This window comes from Siphateles boraxobius, unplaced genomic scaffold, assembly GCF_051911475.1.
Source record: "Siphateles boraxobius isolate OS27281-9 unplaced genomic scaffold, OSU_SipBor_1 61, whole genome shotgun sequence".
NCBI classification, from domain to species: Eukaryota; Metazoa; Chordata; class Actinopteri; order Cypriniformes; family Leuciscidae; genus Siphateles; species Siphateles boraxobius.
In genome coordinates, this window is record NW_027509188.1 from 10,890,871 (window position 1) to 10,913,035 (window position 22,165).

The following is a 22,165-nucleotide window of genomic DNA, read 5'->3' on the forward strand; positions in this document are numbered from 1 at the left end:
AGAGAGCTCAAGCATTGGGACCTGATCATGGGCAGGAGAAGCTGCGATGCGGGCTCCTGCACCACTCTCAGGGGCCACGAGATCCTCAGATGAAAAATGAGAAGGTGCCTCAGCAGTCTCAATTTCATCTATAAGATCCCGCTGCGAACCCCACGATCTCAATCGCCGCGCCGCCTCAACAGACGCGGGACCAGAACCATGGGGAACGCGAGCCTGACCGTGCTTATCAAAGCACGCCAGCCGGGAGCGCAGCACTCTAATGGGAAGTGCTTCACAATCTACACAAGCAGCCCCCTCGAGAGCTGCTCGTGCATGCTGCGCTCCCAAACAATTCACACATAAAGCATGTGTGTCCCCACCCGTGATAAAACGAGGGCAAGGGTGCACACAAGCTTTAAATTGTTCGCTGGCCATAATCAAACTTTCTGAGACAAACAACACCAAATAAGACAGACAGTTTTCAACATAGAGCGCTTGCTGAAGAGCGAAAAGCTAGTGTGTGTGTGTGCCGGCGTCGCTTTTATGCATCCGGTTATGCCGTCACATGTTACGTCATGACGCAACACCAATCAGGATTGGAATAGTTTCATTCATACTTCAGAGGCGCACGCTAAGGGAGCGTCCCCAAAGAGTCGATTCTCGACGCAGTGTAGAGTTCCCTCGAAAGGGAACTTCATTTCTCTGTGACGAGAGCGTTCAGCTTGGGTGAGTCGATGAGCATCGACTTGCATTTCCTCAGGGGGTTTTTCAGACTCATGGTTTGCGAGGACATGAGGGGATGTGACATGAGAAAGTCGAGCATCTCGATAGCAGCTCTGAGATCGTTGATGAACACGGAGAGTTTGTTGTATGAATTTCTCTAGTCCCAGGTTATCATCATAGATCGCCATTTGGAGACGAAGTGCAGGATTTAGTCCGCCGCGATAAACAGCCAAGAGAGCCTTTTCGTTCCAACCGCTCACTGAAGCCAGAGTCCGGAATTCAATGGAGTACTCTGAAACGGGTCTTTTTCCTTGACGGAGTTGCATTAACTTATCACTGATGGTGGAATCACTGACTGGTTGGCCGAAAACTTCCTTGAAATGATTTATGAAATTTTGTAGTGACCTGGTAACCTCAGTCTCCTGTGCCCACAGCGATTCAGCCCATCTCAATGCTGTTCCAGATAACTGCTGGATGATGAAAGAGATTCGCGAACGATCTGTGGGGAATTGATGAGGTTGCTGGTCAAAGATGAGCGAACACTGCAATATGAAGCCATTGCAATCCTCCGCCCGGCCAGAGAAGGGCGCTGGTCGGGGAGCGGGGCTAGCAATGCATACTAGCGTGGAAGTGGGGTTCGCGGAAGTGGCGGTGGGCTGAGGACACGAACTCGCTGCATCGATTGGCGGTTGTGTTGGATCCATAGCGGTAGTGGGTCAAGCCTTCTGTCAGGATACAGGCAAGGAGACAGAGGTAAGTGAATCCAAACACAGCTTTATTGAACGTGACACAAGTGCATAGGTGAGTATTCTCAGAGTTCAGGTGCAGATGCGGTGAGGGTCTCTACGTGCGGGGCAGATAACAGGTGAGCAGGTCCTCTTCAGGTTAATTGGATGTCAAGCGGTCACAGATCATTCATACTTGTCTTTTCTCTTTCAGGTGTCGTCGTGGATGAGACAACTCGGCGTGAACACAGGGACTCAGGAAAATACAGGATTCTAGGGAACAGGGATCCAGACAGGAAATGCAGGAAACCAGGACTCGGGTAGGATGTCTGAAGACAGTGGAACAGGAATGCAGAGGTCAGTAATACACAGGTGAGTATACGTTACTTGGTCGGCGATGACGAGGAGATAGACTTTGGTAGACAGCGGGAAATGGTCTGTTCCTGTTGGAGGCTTGACGGTGAATGAAGCTGTGGTGAGTGTTTTTATTCAGAGGCTTATTGATTGTGAACAGGTGCAGGTGATTAGAATTCTGGTGAGAGTGATCGTTGTGTTGTGAAGGATGTGGTGTCTGATTGGTTCCTGACACATATAGGACTTACACATATGTATCACATTAAGTTTATTACTTTGTTAACGTTAACAATACGTAATCCAAATGGATGGAAAATTTATATGCAATCAAATTACATAAATCTTATTTATTAGGCCTAAATATTTTTTTGAGTGTGATATTTGACATGCACAACAAGGACCGATGCACAAAGCGGCGCCGTTTAGGACGGGTTGGTGTCAAAGAGCCGCTAACAAAGTAATCTTTTCACATAATGTTCTCTCTCTTAAAATGTAAGCGAGTGTAAATGTCAGCATTATCATATATGTCTAAAGAATTGAAGTCAGGTAAAAGAAGAGCTTATTGATGCAGTTCAGTCTGTCTGATATTTTATTCCAACCGTTACTCCTTATCGGAAGCTGCCGTAAATATTTAGTTGGAACGAAGAGTTACGTTTAAACTAAGTTTAATGGTGCAACGTAAAAATATTTAGTAGTTCGTAAGTTGTAACTTAGTTCCCATTTAAGTTCCCTAGTCAAAACTAGGCTAAGTTGTAACTTAAGCACAGCTGGTGCAACCGGCCCCCGGAGAGTATGCTTCGAGTGTCATCATTGGTTGGTTTGTCCACACTTTTTTTTCAGTGAGCTGTTCAAAAAGGCCATATATATGCCTCTGTGTGAGGAGATATGGCCATTTGGTTTTTATATCTGCAATTGTAGGGGATTGGGTTACATTGATCATGTGACGCTGAAGCCAATAGGTTCCCTCCATGAGCTTTCAAACGTCTCCTCTCTCTGCTCCAGGGATGATCTCCTCCATCTTCTGACGTTTCACTTCAAGACTGTCATAACTTTCACCAGGTGGAAGAGCAGGCTGCCATCTTGTACAACCATACGAGTCAGTGGAACTTCGTTTTCTAGTAGTTCTAGTGTCACTTCTTTGTATCCTATGATGACTTAGTGTACTTGTTCGACTCAGATGCTCTATATGTACTTTCAGCTGTGAAAGAACAGATTCATACCACCCCCAACCTGCTTGTCACCCAACATGTCAGCAAAAGACTTTGGATACTGGCTCACTATTTTGCGAGTGACAGTAAGACACTGTCTGTGATCTGGTGGGGTTTGTGTCGTCATGTTTCCTCATTTTGTCAGCAAGGATTCTAATCATTTGTCTTCAGTCAGAAGGAGAAGGACTCTGTCCATTCTCAACAGCTCTCTTTATGCCGGCCATGAATGTGAAGCACTGGTTGATGCTAAACTGCTTGATGTTGCCCTTGAGGAGCTTGATGGAGGGGAACCAAGATTAGTGTTTGTTTCGGGAGGAACCAAGGGGAGAACCTCAGCAGGTTGCAGTACCACTGTACAGTTTTGATGTTCTGTGTGTGTGTGTATATATATATATAAAATCAGTTATTGCTTCAAGAATTACACCATAAACAGTACTGAAATGCATTTTAACAGTTAAAAGGGATAGTTCACCCAAAAATGTACATTCTGTCATTAATTATTCACCCTCACGTCATTTCAAACCAGTAAGACTTTTGTTCACTTTGGTACACAAATGAAGATCTTTTTGATAAAATCCTAGAGACTTCTGTCCTTCTATAGACGCACCTTGCACTTTCAGTATAGTAACCCATATGACTCTAGTGGTTTAACCTTAATTTTATGAGGCGATGCAAGTACTTTGTTTACCCCCCAAAAGCAAAAAACATAATGTACCACTTTATTTACAAAATAATAATTGCCAATGTGCGTTCACACAACAATGTCTGCTCTCATGTCAACACAGCATGGCATACATCATGGTTCTTTAGTGAATATGCCTTGGAGATTCATATTGTGCAAATAAAGATTTTACTTTTTTTTGGTGCAAACAACACACTCGTGTTGCTTCATAAAATAGAGGTTACACCACTGGTGTAACATCCATTACTTTAATGTCATGGAGTGACAGCCCAGATAGCATGGTGACATTGATACAATGTTGACTCAGTGTTGATGCTATTTGTATTGAATTAACATTACAAATGATGTTGCTTTAGCATCACTCTTGCACCCTCAGTTAATGTTGTATGTTGAACAAAAAATCAATGATAATGCTATTGAATCAACATTACACTATGATTGATTCTACATCACTTATGCTGAATCAATATTGAAATTAACAAAAATAATCAATGGTAATATTGTTGAATCAACCTTACACTATGATGTTGAATCTACATCACTGCTGTTGAATTAACACTGAAATTAACAAAAATAATCTTTGGTTATATGGATTGATCAATGTTACGAAGTGATGTTGATTCTAAACACATTTTGTTGAAACACTGAAAATAGAACTGAAAAGGAATGTCAAACAATGTTGCCATCCGATGTACCAAGTTCATGTTGAAACAACATTAATATTTCAATTACACTTCAATGGTGCGTCAACAAATTCCAAACCATTTCAAAATTTGGCCAAATTCTTTTCAAATATAAATGACACCTTTCCAGCAGTTGAGTCAATTTATTTTATTCAATCAATGAAAATAGGACAAAAGCATTTCAACCTTTAAAAATAAAATTGGCTTCAGAAGCCCGATGTCATCATCACTACAGGTGGTCCAACGGTTCAGGTTTGTATAAATCTGTCTTGCCTCAGACTACTGCCTCTTTTCCTTTGGGTTCTCTGAAATCTGACAAAGCAAGCATGATGTTACTTAAGAACGAGTCAATTCAGTTGTCGAACATACAGTCACATTAAAGAATGTTAATATACTAAACACAATACGATTCACTTTTTTTTTTTAAAGTTGCTGAACAAAATATTCTAACTACGATTATAGTATCGTTAAATTCTGTTTGTTTAATTTATTTTTTTAAATCTGTTAATGCTTCAATATCAAAAGAAAGTACTATGGCTGGGCTGTTACCTCATGTTGAGTTCAACCTGTTTAGCATCAACAACAAGATTGAAAAAAAAATTCGCGTTTATCGTTACCTGTGAAAAAATTGGCTCTCATCCTCACGTCCTCTGTCTGTTGAGCGATCGCAACCTCCTTCTGTTGGCCTATTTCCATTGCACGCAGCTCCTCTTCTGAAAACTCGGTTTTTAGAGGTATGGTTCTGTATCATGACTGTCTGCGAAGTCACCCTCTTCGTCTCGCACAAAATCCCCTATGTCCATTGCCATTCACTATGTCTACTGTCGGAAAAATAGCCAGCTAATATTCATGCTGGTATGTTGACAGAAGTTGGGGGATTTCAGCTGTTGCGTGATATGACTGCGCCCAAGTAGCAGTGCTTCGTCTGTGATTCACCCTAATATAGTCCCAAGTCAATCTCTGCCTAGGAAATCGCCTAGTCTTAATCTGAATTGCTATTTGTACTTGTTGTGAATATGCAGACCACAAGACGTAATTAGGGTTTTTTTTTTTTATCACTTTTACTCAAGACATGCTACTTGACAAAATAGGATTCCATTCATTATGCTAACCTAAGCTAGCTTTGGCACTCCCAAACTAAGACAATGCATGCACTGAGACAAAAATGCTTTTGCCCAGGTATCTTAATGTAGGGGAGACTGTGAATAAGCCCTATTTCAAAAAACGGTGGAGTGTTCCTTTAAGTTGCCATAAACAACAATCCTCCCATAAGTTATAGTTAACATTTACAACATGTAAACAGATTCTGTCAGTTTTGTCAGAGTACCTGTAACACAATATTGTAATGCAAACACAATTGAGGGCTAACGGTACCTGTCCTTAAATGCTATTGATAAAATTTAAGCATAATCTTTATGCAACAATCACACGTGCACAATTTACTGCAAAAGTGTGCACTATGTTTAAGAAAAGAGTCATTTATGACCAAAACCACCATAAGTTGATGAATAAACACCGTGACGAATCCGAAATGGACTTTTGTTTTGGTGGATTTACTCAACTTTTTATGTCAACTGGTTCTGTAACTATGTAATGTCGCATTTAATTAACATTGTTTATTTCAGTAAACTTAAAGGGCCCCTATTACACTATTTCAAAGTTTTCTAATGTTGTTGTGGAGTCTCCTACAACAGGTTTACATGCATCAAAGGTCAAAAAACTGTTTAATTTTCTCATACATTTGCACATCACCACATTTTCAATGATTCTCAAACTACTCGTCAGATGAATCAATATATCTAAATCCCCCCTTTCCGCGAGCTACTTTGCTCTGAATGGCCAGAGGCTTCACTCATGTGTAAACTAGTAAACACAGTGACGAACAATGACGTCGATTTTACCATATAAATCCGAGCGCAAATCCGAAGAGGAAACATTGGAAGAACTATTCATTCAACCCGAACCGCCATCGCAAGGACGACTCGAGCAGGATGTTTCTGACGGTACTGATCCACCTGTCTGTGCGACAGACCAGTTGTGCCGCACTCCGCTTTATTCCTATGGGTGACGTCACGCGACTTTAACGCGCCCGCAAAGTATCCCGGGAAGGCAGCGCTTTCCAAATGAAAAATGCGCAGTCAAAAAGCTGGCCGATACACAGCTTTATGCAAATAAATCCGTCAAACGTGACGCGTCTATCCAATAGAAGTAGTCTCTCGAGGGGCCTTTGTTCTAGACTGGCTGCTGGGTCAAAACCACGCCCATAGCGGTAAACTTGAGGAATGCCCATCAACTTAAAAATGTGGAGAGGCGTGCGACACCACGCTTCAGTCGTGTCGCAAAAGTGGATCAGTACCGTTAGTGATACACTACTCAGTTTTGAGGTAGCCTACATTAACGTTATGTTATACCCACGTGAACACACACAAACACTACACAACAGTGGAAACAGCAAAGAAAACAGGGTAGACAACACCACACAGAAAGGGGACGCCACCACCCGGACACCAACACCACCACCTTCGGCTCTCAGCAACTGGAACACAAACACACACGTTCAAAACGGGACTCACTCAACTAAAAAAAAAAAAGAAAATCAATAAAATATTTAAATGAAAAGAACAAACTGAAATAATCTTAAGTCACAAAATAAACAAGCTGCCAGAACCAGCAATGGTTCCAGAAAGCAGGTACAAAAAAAAAAGATATAAATTCTAAGAAGACACTCCTCAATAAACCAAGAAAAAAATAAAATAATAATAAGTATGATTAAAGAACAATGAGACTTGGCCAAGGAAAACTAATAATCAGTTATAAGACAGAATCAGACAAAATATTAAAAAAAATTAACGGAGTTAGTTTATCTAATAAGATAAACTAAAGTCACTGATAAAGAAACAAACAAAAAAAAAACAGAAATTTTAACTAAACTGAAAACAAAATAATGAAAAAGGAAAAGAAACAGCTTAACCAAATTATAACCATAAAGATCCAACCCCTCCAGCTGCGTTCCAACAGTTTAAAATACTGGCCCACGTAAAACTGGAGGCTCACACATTCAACCGTATCAGTAGAGTTGCTTGTATAAATAAAATTCAAAACGTACACAATTACATTAGAAAACAGCTATCCAGGGCGGGTATACCGCAATCAAGTAGAGTCGGTGGTACAAAGTTCGAAATAGACAACAATCCAGCCAAAACAGCAGCTAGTGAATGGTTGCTCTGCGGCTGAAGGAAATCTCCAGTTGAACCAGCCCGGTTCCGATCAAGCAGCGTTGTCAACCCAGGAAGAAGCAGCTCAAAGGGTATAAACAGTACAGGTCGCTTTCGGTAACATCCGCTTTTAAATGCGTTGAACGACGGGGTGGAGGACTAGCCCGCCAACTGGAGATCTGTAGCGCAGCAGCAAAACCACACGGGAGCGAGTGACCCGGAAGTATGAAGCACTTCCGTCACCAGCGAGCAAGAGGGCAGTCAGAAGGACTACTACCCGTATTTATGGGTGGGGCTTGTGGCAATGATTGGCCAAGAGAATGTACAGTAGTTACGAGTTAAACTCATAATGCTACACTATATCACTGATGTATTAGATTAAAATATAAATACTTGATAATTTAACATCTTATTTCTTATTGTCACAATCTTCGTCTGCACCTCTCGGTCTTCGTCAGCACTACACTTCCCAGAATCCCTCGTGTCTTCACATCCGTGTCACAGGTCGGGATGGCCCCCCTCTGGCGCAAACAGACTCTTGCAAGGAACTCTCACCGTCGTTCTCCTCACAGCCAGAGGCAAGTAAATGAACAGATGCTTCTCAGGAGTTCACACGACAGTTCCTCTTCACACCACTAGGGGTAAGTAATGGAGCAGATGCTTATCTGGAATTCGCACGACCGCTCCTCTTCGGGCAGCCAGGGGTAAGCAATGGAGCAGATGCCTCTCAGGCATTCACACGACAGTTCCTCTTCACACCACCAGGGGTAAGCAATGGAGCAGATGCTTCTCAGGCGTTCACACGACCGTTCCTCTTCGGGCCACCAGGGGTAAGTGATGGAGCAGAGGCTTATCTGGAATTCGCACGACCGTTCCTCTTCGGGCAGCCAGGGGTAAGCAATGGAGCAGGTGCTTCTCAGGAGTTTGCATGACAGTTCCTCTTCAAGTCAACAGCATGCACATACTCACGACAGGGCTTTCTTCAGTGTGAGGAGCTCAATGGGCAGATACTGGTTCTTATTTGGAACAGGGGAATCAAACTACAATACATGAGTGTTTCACAGCTCCTCTTCAAGTCATCAGTATTCAAATACTCACAACATGGGCCTGCTTCAGTGTGAGAAAGCTCAATGGGCAGATGCTGGTTCTTGTTTGGAACAGGAGAATCAAACAGCAATACATGAATTTTTCACAAATCCTCTTCAAGTCATCAGTATTCAAATACTCACAGCATGGGCTTGCTTCAGTGTGAGAAAGCTCAATGGGCAGATGCTGGTTCTTGTTTGGAACAGGAGAATCAAACAGCCATACAGGAACCTTTCACGAATCCTCTTCACACTGGACAGACTGGAGCTACAACCCTGTACAGTGCACACTCATCATACAGTAAATGGTTACTTCTGACTCAGCACTCCAGGACAGTGAGTGTAACGGCTGGGAACACGGACGGACACGAGGTGACAATTCTCACACCGGTGCATACATCAATCACTTCAAATAGTAACAGGTGTTCACTTCACACTAAGCACTGCAACTCACACCAACTCGCAGTGAATAAGGTCTCCGCTCGTTACCCCAGCCGACTCCCTCCTCCTGAGTTGATGAAACATCCAAACTGTAGGGGAAATCCACTACACACACACACCACTGACATTAAAAGCTGCAACAGCATCAGACATCAGATTTCAATAGGCATCATCAGAATTCAATAGGCTTCAGTGCAAACTCGCCAGACGGTTGTATACAACCCCAGCATTGAGTCAGATAATAAGGATTCCAGATGGCACTTAACTGTCTCACTTCTCTGCTACTGTTGTCTTTCCTTCCCCATTCAGGTTGAATCGCCGTTTTAGACTCCTTCTCTGCCGTGGATCGCCCCTTCCCGCTCTATCCTTCCAGCTCTTCCCCTTTCTTCACTCAAACATCCGCTTTTATGATCCCCCTCGTGAACGCCATGATTCAATCTCCGCCCATCTCGCAGCCCGTTTGCGGGATCCAGCCGAACTGTTTTTCCTGGGGCAACCGGCGGGGTGTTACATTAAATTAGCTCCCCATGGAAACAACACCGAAATAATGGTTCCGCCCTTCGTCACCTGGTGACACCTGTGCTCACCTCATTATTGTTGATTTGTATCTGTACTTAGTTTCCTTCTGTTCAGTGAGTCATTGTCGGTGGGCATAGTAAGTTAAATGGAACTCTTTGTATTTTAGGAAAACACCCCACAGGTCAATGTGATGAATGTCAAGAAGAAGAAACAGTCAGTCACATTTTTATGTCATGCAGGAAATTTACACAAGAAAGGCAAGAGTTGAAACATCATTTACAATAAAGGTATAGGACAATATAATGTTAAAAATATATTAGAATATGGGAAGAGTGAACAAGGAAATAAATATGTATTGTATTTTCTAAAGAGGACTGGACTGGAAAGACGAATATAAGTATGAAGTGACAAGATAATAAACAGCAGATGGCAGTAATGCAACTTTTTGGATGCCATCTGCCCTAAAAAACCAAGGAAGAAGAGTCCTTGTCGGTTCTCTGTAATGTTACGTTGTTTTTATGTTGCATCGGGTATGTCAACCGTAATTTTACGTTGTACGTTTATTGCATTGTCTGTGTACCCTCTGCCCGTTTGCCTGCCAGTTTGTGTTATTTTGATTTAGTAAAAGTTTAAATTGGAACTTTGGACTCCATCTTATTCTTCAGCCCGCACCACACCTGTGACACTTATAATATCAACTATTATTCACTATTTTATATGGTTTATTCATCTGTAAGACGGTATATATTGTGGTGTTCCTATATCACTGATGTATTAGATTAAAATATGTATACTTGGTAATTTAACAGCTTGTTTCATATAATATGAACTATTATTCACTATTTTACGTTTTATTTATCTATGTAAGGCAATATTTTGTGGTGTATTCTATTAAAATTTGTATACTTGGTAATTTAACAGCTTGTTTCAATCTTTTATTTATGGGTTTTATTTTTATGCTTTATCTGTGTAAGGCTGTATTTTGAGCTGTATTAGATTAAAATGCTTATAGTCAATTTAATAGCTTGTTTCCATTGTTTTATTTATCCGTTTAAGTCAGTGTATTGTGTAGTATTAGATTAAAATGTGTATACTTGGCAATTTAATATCAACTATTATTCACTATTTTATATGGTTTATTTATCTGTAAGGCGGTATATATTGTAGTGTATTAGATTAAAATTTGTATATTTGGTAATTTAACACCTTATTTCATTTATCTAATATTAATGGGTTTTAGTTAAGCACAATGCTTTTTATTTCTGAAAAACCTAATTTGTAACATTTCATCTGCTCAGAAAGATTTAAGAGTCTGTGACATTATCCAGATAGACGCATAAAGATAATTCATTTAGTCAAGTCAAGTCATCCTCATTTATATAGTGCTTTAAACAATGTAGATTGTATCAAAGCAGCTTTACAGAGATAAACATATAATTTAAGGTAACAGAGATTGGTTTGGTTTTATAGTGGCTCTTGAAAAATGTTTTTTCCAGCTAAAGTTAGTTTTGATTGATTCACTTCCGTCTAAATGATCATTTGTTATTAAATTAGGGGGCGCTAAGACGACACCGCTCTCTCTAAACAGACTTTAAACGTGAACCTGTGATAGACGCTGATGGCGTTCACATGCGCATTAAGAATTGATTCTATAGTTATGTGCGTTTGAATATGTGCGCAGGTTTGTAATTACTTACAAACCATGCCTAAACAAACTACTTGTCTTGTCTATAAATTTTGATGCAGAATTTTATTTTATCACTTTGGGTAGGTACGCAAACCGAAAAATTCCACAACGCTTTATCTGTAGAGTGGTGTTCCCAGTTCCGGCTGACCAAATCTATACAGCCTAATATTGAATTATAGAAGTCTATAGTGTGTTATGTGTTATGTGTATGCTAGGTAAAAGAGGTGTGTTTTTAGTCTAGCTTTGAACTGACAGACTGTGTCTGCTTCCCGGACAATGTTAGGAAGATTGGATCTACCGCCAGCAGTTGATTTTGACATTCTAGGTATTCTCAACTGGCCGGAACTTTGAGATCGCAATAGATGTGAAGGACTATAATGTGTTAAGAGCTCCCTCAAGCACTGTGGAGCTGAACCTTTTAGTGCTTTGTAAGTAATCAGCAATATTTTAAAATTTATAAGATGTTTAATAGGCAGCCAATGCAGTGTTGACAGAACCGGGCTAATATGGTCATACTTCCCGGTTCTGGTAAGAACTTGAGCTGCTGCGTTTTGAACTAGCTGTAGTTTGTTTATTAAGCTTGCAGGGCAACCACTCAGTAGAGCATTACAATAATCTAGCCTTGAGGTCATGAACGCATGAACTAGTTCCGCATTTGTCAATGAGAGCATATGACGTAATTTAGATATATTTTTAAGATGAAAAAATGCGGTTTTACAGATACTAGACGTGTGACTTTCAAATGAAAAATTGGTATCAAAGAGCACACCCAGGTTCCTAACTGACGACGAAGACTTAACAGAGCAGCCATCAAGTGTTAGACAGTATTCTAGGTTATTGCGTGCAGAAGTTTTTTGTCCAATAATTAGAATCTCTGTTTTTTTCAGAATTTAGTAGTAGGAAATTACTAGTCATTCCATTTTTTATATCAACTATGCATTTCGATAATTTTGTGAATTGGTAAGTTTCGTTAGGTTTGGAAGAAATATAGAGCTGAGTATCATCAGCATAACAGTGAAAGCTAATTCCATGTTTCCTAATGATATCTCCTAAAGGTAGCATGTACAGAGTGAACCGCAGCGGTCCTAGTACTGAGCCTTGTGGTACGCCATACTGAACTTGTGATCGATAAGACATCTCTTCATTTACTGCTACAAACTGGTAGCGGTCAGATAAATATGATTTAAACCATGCTAGTGCAATTCCACTAATGCCAACATCGTTTTCTAGATTTGAGATCGGCCTGTAATTGACTAATTCTGTAGGATCAAGTTGTGTTTTTTTAACAAGCAGTTTAATCATAGCCAGCTTAAAGGTTTTTGGTACGTATCCTTGAGACAAAGACGAATTAATGATATTAAGAGGAGGATCTATGACATCTACAAGCATCTCTTTCAATAGCTTAGTCGGTAAAGGGTCTAACAAACATGTTGTCGATTTAGATGAATTAACGAGTTTGCAAAATTCTTCCTCTCCTATAGCAACAGATGAATCTAATTTTACCTCAGGGAGACTGCAATGCACTGTCTGATGCAATACCTTAGTAGACGGTTACATAGTTATAATTTTGTCCCTAATATTGTCAATCTTACAAGTGAAGAAGTTCATAAAGTCATTACTGCTGTGTTTCTTGGAAACTTCTGGGCTTGAAGCTTTCTTTTTGGTTAGTTTAGCCACTTTTTCAAATAAATACCTAGGATTATGTTTATTTTCTTCTAATAGGGTTGAAAAATAAGCAGATATAGCATATTTTAAAGCCTCTCTCTGCGAAATACCTCTAGTTTTGTTTTCTTCCAGTTGCGCTCCATTTTCCTGACTGTTCTCTTAAGGGCCTGAGTGTGCTCATGGTACCACGGCGTTGGACTATTTTCTTTATTCTTCTTTAAGCGCAATGGAGCAACTGTGTCTAAAGTGCTCGAAAAGAGAGAGTTAAAAGTTTCTGTTGCAATATCGAGTTCTTCTAAGCCAGGGGTCGGCAACACAAAATGTTGAAAGAGCCATACTGGCCCAAAAATAAAAAATCTGTCTGGTGCCGCAAAAAATTAAAAGGCTTTTATAAGCCTTATAATGAAGGCAACACATGCTGTAAGTGTTATATTAGCCCCCTAGTGTCAAAATGATAAGTAGGCTACACATACATAATGAGCATTCATGATTAAATGTTTATTTTCCCTGCAGCGAATCCTGGAGAGAATGACGCACCACGTGACTACTCTGCTGTATGATGGTGCATTAAGTTTAACCTCCATTATTATTTTAATGTATTATGTTTCGTTGCATGAAATAAAGAAATACAATAAAGAAATCAGATTTTTGATGTCATTTTTACTTTAGGATTCGAAAAAACAACAAAATGTGCAACGTGCATGGTCTCCAGTAATTTCAGACCTCCCCATGGAAATAAAATGCAGTCCTCTTCAATCCTCAATAATACAATACAATACTCTTCTCTTTTCCCCCTTATCTGGGCAACAGACAGAGTGCAATAAAACAGCAGCCTTCTGAAACTAATTGGAAAAGTATTTAAAACATCCATAAAACATGCATTAAAACAGTGTAAAACACACTAAAAACATAAAAGCAGCCCAGTAATGCCCGCAGACATCCCAAGTCTCCCGGAAGTTCCAGGAGTCTCCCGCATATTGATAGCGGCTCCCTGATGCCCGCAAATTAGTTCAAATCTCCCGGAATCTACAGCTCGCGAGCTCCAAACCATGTGCCGCGCGTACGACAGAGAGGGAGAGACCTTACATGTATGTGCAAATGTGCGTGTGTGCCTCATGCAGCGCATGTAATTCTTCGTTGACAGAAATGTTGAAATTAAATATTTATTATACACATTTTTACAACGTCGAAAAACTTTAAGAATGTCTGTCATGTTTTTCCTCCTACAGAAATTATATTAAAACAAAAAATATTTTTTCCATTTTCATATTTTTGAAAAAGCTACAGGGAGCCACTAGGGCGGCGCTTAAGAGCCGCGGGTTGCCGACCTCTGTTCTAAGCTATCTGGGACTGGGATGCTGAGATGATGAAACTGATCAGGAGGATTATTAATAAAGCATTCTTTCGTGGCAGAAGTGATAGGTCTAACATATTTGTAACACGGAGTCGGCTTTGCAGCCTTGGCTAAATGTAATTTACATGAGACTAGATAATGATCTGAGATGTCATAACTCTGCTGCAGAATTTCAACGGCATCAACATTGATTCCATGTGATAATATTAGATCTAGAGTATGATTACGACAGTGAGTAGGTCCTGACACGTGTTGTCTAACTCCAATAGAGTTAAGAATGTCTTTAAATGCCAATCCCAATCACCAACAATTAGTACTTTATCTGCAGTCAATACTAATTCTGATAGAAAGTCAGCAAATTCTTTGATAAAGTCGTTATAGTGCCCTGGTGGCCTGTATAGAGTAGCCAGCAGAATTTTCAAACGTGATTTATCGTTTACATCATATATTTTTACATTAAGCACCAACACTTCAAAAGGATTATATTTAAAAGTAGATTTCTTAGTGGTGTCGAAAATATTACTATAAATTACAGCAACACCTCCCCCTTTGCCTTTCAGACGAGGTTCATGTTTATAACAGTAATCTTGTGGGGTGCACTCATTTAAAGTAATGTTATTGTTTGGTTTCTGTCAAACACAGCACATCTAGGTTATCTAGCACCACCTGCGTACCTGCACCTTCCTTCACAACTGCGCTGGTATCCCGCTGATCTTCCCTGGAGGTGCCGGCGCCGGAGGAAGCTTGGCAGGCGGGGTGGAGTTGCTGCTCGGTTGAAGTCTCTTGTGCAGTCTTCGCTTGTGTGTGTTGGTCCTGTGCTGGCCTGTGAGCGCCGCTCCGTCAGTGCCTTTGCATGGTCTTTCCCCTCACACCGGTGGCTTCGACCTGTTGTTCGATGCTCTTCGTCCACTGGTTAGTGGGGGACTAGCGTCAGTGTTTAAAAATCATTATCCCTGCCGCGGTCTAATAACTAGCCCTTGGTTCACCCTTGAAGTGCAATTGTTGCAGCCCACAACAATTAACTCACTGGTATTTGCCTTGGTTTATCGTCCGCCTCAGTCGAACAAGGATTTTTTTAAATGAGTTTGCAGAGTTTGTGGGGGATCTTGTTACCAGATATGACAGAATTTTAATCTTAGGTCATTTCAATATCCATGTATGCTGTAATTCTAAGCCACTCTCTAAAGAGTTTCTAAATCATATTGCTTTCTTTTGACTTCGATCAGCTGGTGTCTGGCCACACTCATATTCAGGGACATACTTTAGATTTAATTTTATCACGTGGTTTACTTGATACAACGTAATAACCCTCGAAGAGGGTTCGAAGAGATTCTGGCAAACTGTCTGGCGTCTCAGGAGAGGAAAACAATGCCCTACCAACGCTGTTTACAGTGGAGTTGGGGTGCTCTTGACCTCAACTGGGGATGTCGTAGGACGGTGGAGGGAATACTTCGAAGATCTCCTCAATCCCGCCGGCACGTCTTCTATTGAGGAAGTAGAGGCTGAGGGCTCAGAGGTGGACTCGTCCATAACCCTAGCTGAGGTCACCGAGGTAGTCAAGAAACTCCGCGGTGGCAAGGCACCGGGGGTGGATGAGATCCGCACCGGTCCCTCTTTTTAAGAAGGGGGACCGGAGGGTCTGTTCTAACTACAGGGGGATCACACTTCTCAGCCTCCCTCGGAAAGTCTATGCCAGGGTACTGGAGAGGAGAATACGGCCGATAGTGGAACCTCGGATTCAGGAGGAACAGTGCGTTTTTCGTCCGGGCTGTGGAACACTGGACCAGCTCTATACTCTATACAGGCTGATGGAGGGTTCATGGGAGTTTGCCCAACCAGTCCACATGTGCTTTGTGGATTTGGAGAAGGCATTCGACTGTGTCCCTCGCAGCGGCCTGTGGAGGGTGCTCCGGGAGTATGGGGTCCGGGGTCCTTTGCTAAGGGCTGCCCGGTCCCTGTATGACCGAAGCAGGAGCTTGGTTCGCATTGCCGGTAGTAAGTCAGACTTCTTCCCGGTGCATGTTGGACTCCGGCAGGGCTGCCCTTTGTCGCCGGTTCTGTTCATAGTTTTTATGGACAGAATTTCTAGGCGCAGCCAGGGGCCGGAGGGTGTCAGGTTTGGGGACCACGCGATTTCGTCTCTGCTTTTTGCGGATGATGTTGTCGTGTTGGCCCCTTCACACCAGGACCTTCAGCATGCACTGGGACGGTTTGCAGCCGAGTGTGAAGCGGCTGGGATGAAAATCAGCACCTCCAAATCCGAGGCCATGGTCCTCAGTCGGAAAAGGGTGGCTTGCTCACTTCAGGTTGGTGGACAGATCCTTCTTCAAGTGGAGGAGTTTAAGTATCTTGGGGTTTTGTTCACGAGTGAGGGAAGGATGGAACGGGAGATTGACAGATGGAACGGTGCAGCTTCTGCAGTAATGCGGTCGATGAACCAGTCTGTTGTGGTTAAGAAGGAGCTGAGCCGTAAGGCAAAGCTCTTGATTTACCGGTCAATCTACGTTCCTACTCTCACCTATGGTCATGAGCTTTGGGTCATGACCGAAAGGACAAGATCCCGGATGCAGGCGGCCGAAATGAGCTTTCTCTGCAGGGTGGCTGGGCGATCCCTTAGAGATAGGGTGAGAAGCTCTGTCACTCGGGAGGAGCTCAGAGTAGAGCCGCTGCTCCTCCACATCGAGAGGGGTCAGCTGAGGTGGCGCGGGCATCTGTTCTGGATGCCTCCAGGACACCTTCCCAGGGAGGTGTTCCGAGCACGCCCCACTGGGAGGAGACCCCGGGGAAGACCTAGGACATGCTGGAGAGACTATGTCTCCCGGCTGGCCTGGGAACGCCTCGGTGTCCCCCCGGAAGAGCTGGAGGAAGTGTCTAGGGAGAGGGAAGTCTGGGCATCTCTGCTTAGACTGCTGCCCCCGCGACCCGGCCCGGATAAGTGGAAGAAGATGGATGGATGGATGGTTTACTTGTATCGGAGATTAGCATCAGTACCACGGTCATGTCGGATCATTTTCTGATCCTGTTCTCTCTACCTTCTAATGCAACTACACATAAACATCAAACTTGCTCGTGGAGGACTCACATTTTTTCAGACTGTGCAAAGGAGGACTTTGTGGCATTATATACCGGTTTACATCTGAATCAAGATATGCTTCCATCTTTAAGCTCCTTAGATGCTGATAAACATTTGGACTTTTTTAATTCTATTTGCTCTAATACCTTAAATGCTGTTGCTCCTCTTAGGGAAAAGAAACAAAAATATAATCACCCTTTAAAGCCATGGTTAAATAACAATGTTCGTTATCTCAGACAGATCTGTAGAAGGGCTGAACACAAGTGGAATATGGATAGACTACATGTTTCCTATGAAATCTAAAGGATTCTCTCTCTACTTTCCAGCAAGCTGCTAAATGTAACTACTTTACTGAGCTGATTCGATAGTAATAGGCCCAATGTTGTTTTCTCAATAATTGATTCTGCTCTGAATCCCACTATTAATCAGTTCTCAGAGATGTCTGACTTTCTGTGAGGAATTTGCGATATATTTGAATGAGAAGATCTCACTGATTAAATCTCAAATACCGTTGTCAGCCTATATGCCACTTGAAGTCCCCCTATGCTCTTCTATATGGTCCCTCTTTGAGCCTCTCTTTTAGACTCTCTAAATGAGATTGTTACAATTTTAAAACCTACTAGTTGCTTTCAGGATATGATTCCCACTATCTTTTTTAAGCGGGTATTTCATGCAATTTGACACCAATTTCAAAATTGCCCTTTATTTCGAAAATTTTAGAAAAAGTGGTTTGGAGTCAACTTCAGTCTTTCTTGAATGATAATCGTATTCATGAGAAATTTCAGTCTGGTTTTAAACATCGTCACAGTACTGAATCTGCACTTTTAAGAGTCATGAATGATATAGTGCTTAACACTGATACCGGGCAATCTGTGGCTTTGGTCTCGCTAGATCTTAGCTCTGCTTTTGACCTCGTTGATCACAATATTCTCATTTCTCGTCTTGAAGCATGTATGGGTTTTTGGGGTACGGTGCTACAATGGTTTTGTTCATATTTAACTAATAGGAGTTACTCAGTCCGTTTTGGTCAACAGTGTTTGTCCTAAATGAAATTGGGGTCTGGTGTTCCCCAGGGTTCTATCCTTGGCCCGAAACTGTTTAATTTTTATATGTTCCCTTTGGGTTCTATCTTAGCTAGACATGGGGTTCTTTCCATCTGTATGCCGATGACACTCAAATTTACTTGCCTTTGAAGGGTGATGACAAGTTTGATTTAAAGCCAATATTGGACTGCCTAGATGAACTAAAACTCTGGCTCGCAAGTAACTTCTTGAGTCTTAATGAGAGTAAAACCGAAATCATTTTGTTTGGCTCTTATGATCGTAGTACTCGTGATTTTGATCTCCAAACCTTGTTACCATTTAGCACCACCTGTGTTCGGAATTTGGGGGTCTGGTTTGATAACAAACCAAATCTTAATATGATAAACTGATCTGACCTATAATGCTGCTTAAATCATAATCATACACTGTTCATCCGTTGGCCAGAGGAGGACTGGCTCCCTGACTGAGCCTGGGTACTCCCAAGGTTTTTTTCTCCATTCTGTCACCTGATAGACTTTTGGTTCCTTGCCACTGTCGCCTTTTTCGCCTTTCAACTTTCTTCGCCTTTGTCGCCATTGGCTTTTGGCTTGCTTAGTTGGGGACATTTAATTTTATATTTAACAATACTATTTCAACATTATTTTCCTGTTATCTCTGTAAAGCTGCTTTGAAACAATCTGTATTGTAAAAAGCATTATATAAATAAAGGTGACTTGACTTGACATATTTATAGAAAATAGTTGACAATTAATAGACAGGAGTCCTGTCACAGGACCAATGATAGCAAAACGAATCACTTATTCTAAAAAGAATATCAAGTACAAGTTAGACGAATCCAGGCCCGGCCCTAACCAATTTGGTGGCCTAGGCAAGATTTTAAGTGGCGCCCCCCGCGCCCCCGCGCCCCCTTGCATTGCAGTACAGTATTTGTACTGTTAGTGTACATATACTGACAAGAAACTTAATAGCTTTGTTTTAGATATTCTTTTATTTAACTAAAACAATTGCACATTCAAAATACTAATTATAATAATAATAATTAAAGAAACAAATAAAAAAAATTAACTCAACATATGAAATACAATATAGATAGCTTATATAAAGTATTACATTTTAATACTCCCGAAATGAAAAGTGTAAGTGACATTAACTTAAATACAATAGAAATACGTGCAAATACGTGCACTGTGCAAAATAAGACATTAGTATCTTATCTATCTCATTTTATCTATCTTATCTTATCTATCTATCTTATATATCTTATCTATTTGTATCTTTAAGTAGGCACAGAAATACTACAAGGATTTGAATAAAAAAAACTAAAAGATGATCTTAAAAAGAGCTCTATTGGTGTTTTTGGTCCTCCCTTAAATTACTTCAGAAACTACACCACCACCTCCTTAATCTCACATGACTTGCTACAGCTTGACTTTCCTGGATTTTCTTGAGGCAAAGTCATCTACAACATCATCATATGACAACTGATTAGAGACCACATGGTTGATGCTTATTATGGCAAGTCCACTGAGACGTTCTTGCATCATAGTAGATCTCAGGTAAGTTTTAATCAGTTTGAGCTTTGAGAAGCTTCTTTCAGCAGCAGCCACTGTAACAGGAAGAGTGGCAGAGATTCTCAAAGCAAACCACATGTTGCGGTACATTTCTGCCAGCTTCTTCACACGCAGGAAGGTCAAAAGTTCCATGTTTGTCATATTCTTTGATGGCAAAGGTGGGAAATTCTGCATTTCCCTTGCAAGTTCAATGCCATCAATGTCCGGTTGGCTGTCATTGGTCAGACTTAGGGTTAGACACTTCTGTAGCAGGTCCTCTTCTGCTAAGTTGGGGAAATCAAGGAGCACGCCAAACGTGTTATTCACCTCTCCAAGATTCTGAAATCTCTCATCAAGTGAAGAGATGGCAGTGTCCACGACCACATAAAAAAATGTGGTTTCCATTTTTCGCAGTGCATCTTGTATGGGCTCATCTGGAGACTCATAGCCAAAGTGTGTTTTTGTGGTTCTCAAGCGCTTTTGTTTGAGTTCAGCCTCCACGTTCATCTCTTCACACATCTCCTTCGCAATTGTCTGTGCATCAGAAAATCCAGTGTTTCTGTAACTGGTGAGGGAATCTCTTGTTTTCTTCAGCAAGTTGACAGCTACATCAAGCTGCATGGAGGGTGACTGCATCAGTTTACTGACATGCTGGATCTTGTAGAGAATGTCATACCATATGGCTGTACAAATGCAAAAGCGATAGGATCCAATCTCCTCAGCCAAAGACTGGGCTTCAACTCTCACCACAGGGTCTGCAGTTTTTTCCCTCACCTCCAGAAGAGCCTCTCGGATTTGCCCAGCCTGAAACCTTACTGCCTCAATGCTTTTCACCCTGCTTTCCCATCTGGTTTCAGCCCATGATTTCAGAGTGATTTTTGCATATTTCAAGATGACATCCCACCTTTGGGTGGAGGCTGAGAAGAGCTTGAATAGCTTTGTCAAATGCCCAAAGTAGCCAAGGGCATCTGGTGAGCTTTTTGCAGCATCAGCTACTACCAGATTTAAAGTGTGCGCACCACATGGGACATAATAAGCTCTTGAGTTCAGCTGAAGCAACTTTGCCTGAACACCTTTATTTTTCCCCTTCATATTGGCGCCGTTGTCATAAGACTGGCCTCTGCAGTCCTCAAATGGGATGTTAAGTTCCTCTAGCCTTTTTAGGATTAGAGATGACAAATGTTCTCCTGTTGACTTCTCTGCCACAAGAAAGCCTATGAAATGCTGTTTTACTTAAGGAATGTCTTCTTGTGACACTATCAAGAGTATGACAGAGAGCTGTTCCTTATGACTCAGATCCGGGGTGCAGTCTAAAATGATGGAGAAATATTTGGATATTTTTATCTCTGTCACGATGTGTTCTACAAATCACTGCTGGTTTGTGCTGCTGAGGTGTAGGGAACCGAGGGATTGGCAAGGGTGGGACTGAGAAACCTCAGCAGCGCATCTGAAGACAGAAGAGGAGTATGTGACACCAGTCTAATAATACACACATGATTTAAAAAATACAATAAAATGAAATAATATAAAGTAGAAACCTCATTTTAAATACATGATAAATAGACTATAGTGAAAGATAAATACATGATGTAGACCAGGGATCGGCAACAGGCGGCCCGCGGCCCAAAACTGGCCCGCCAGCAATATTTTCTGGCCCGCCGGATTATTTTGGAAGTCCGTTTTTTTTTTTTTTTACTATAACGGTTTACAAATAGAACGAATGTGTATCATTCGTTCAATCTTTTTTTCTTCAAATTAAAACCAAAAATAAAAAAATGAAAAACAACTTGTTTTTGAGATTTGAGATTCTGAAAACGAGATTTAAATTTTTAAAGCGTTTTTATTTTATTTTTTTATTTGGTTTTAATTTGAAAAAATTATTGTGAAACGAATGAAAAATGAACGAATGATGAACGAATGATACACGGACAAATCATATTCCACGATTATAGGCCTACTGCGGTCGCAAACAGACAAAGAAACACCAGAACAACCATTTTTTTTTTTGCAATTTTTAATGTCGTCTTTTAAATCTGAAATAAAGACAATGTTGCTTGACAAAAGATTGGATAGCCTATACTAGGCTAATTCAAAAGAGGGGGTAATTATTGGACGAATAATGTGTGGCAACAGCAGCTTACCAGTAGCACATATTTCGAACATTCATGAACAGAAACAA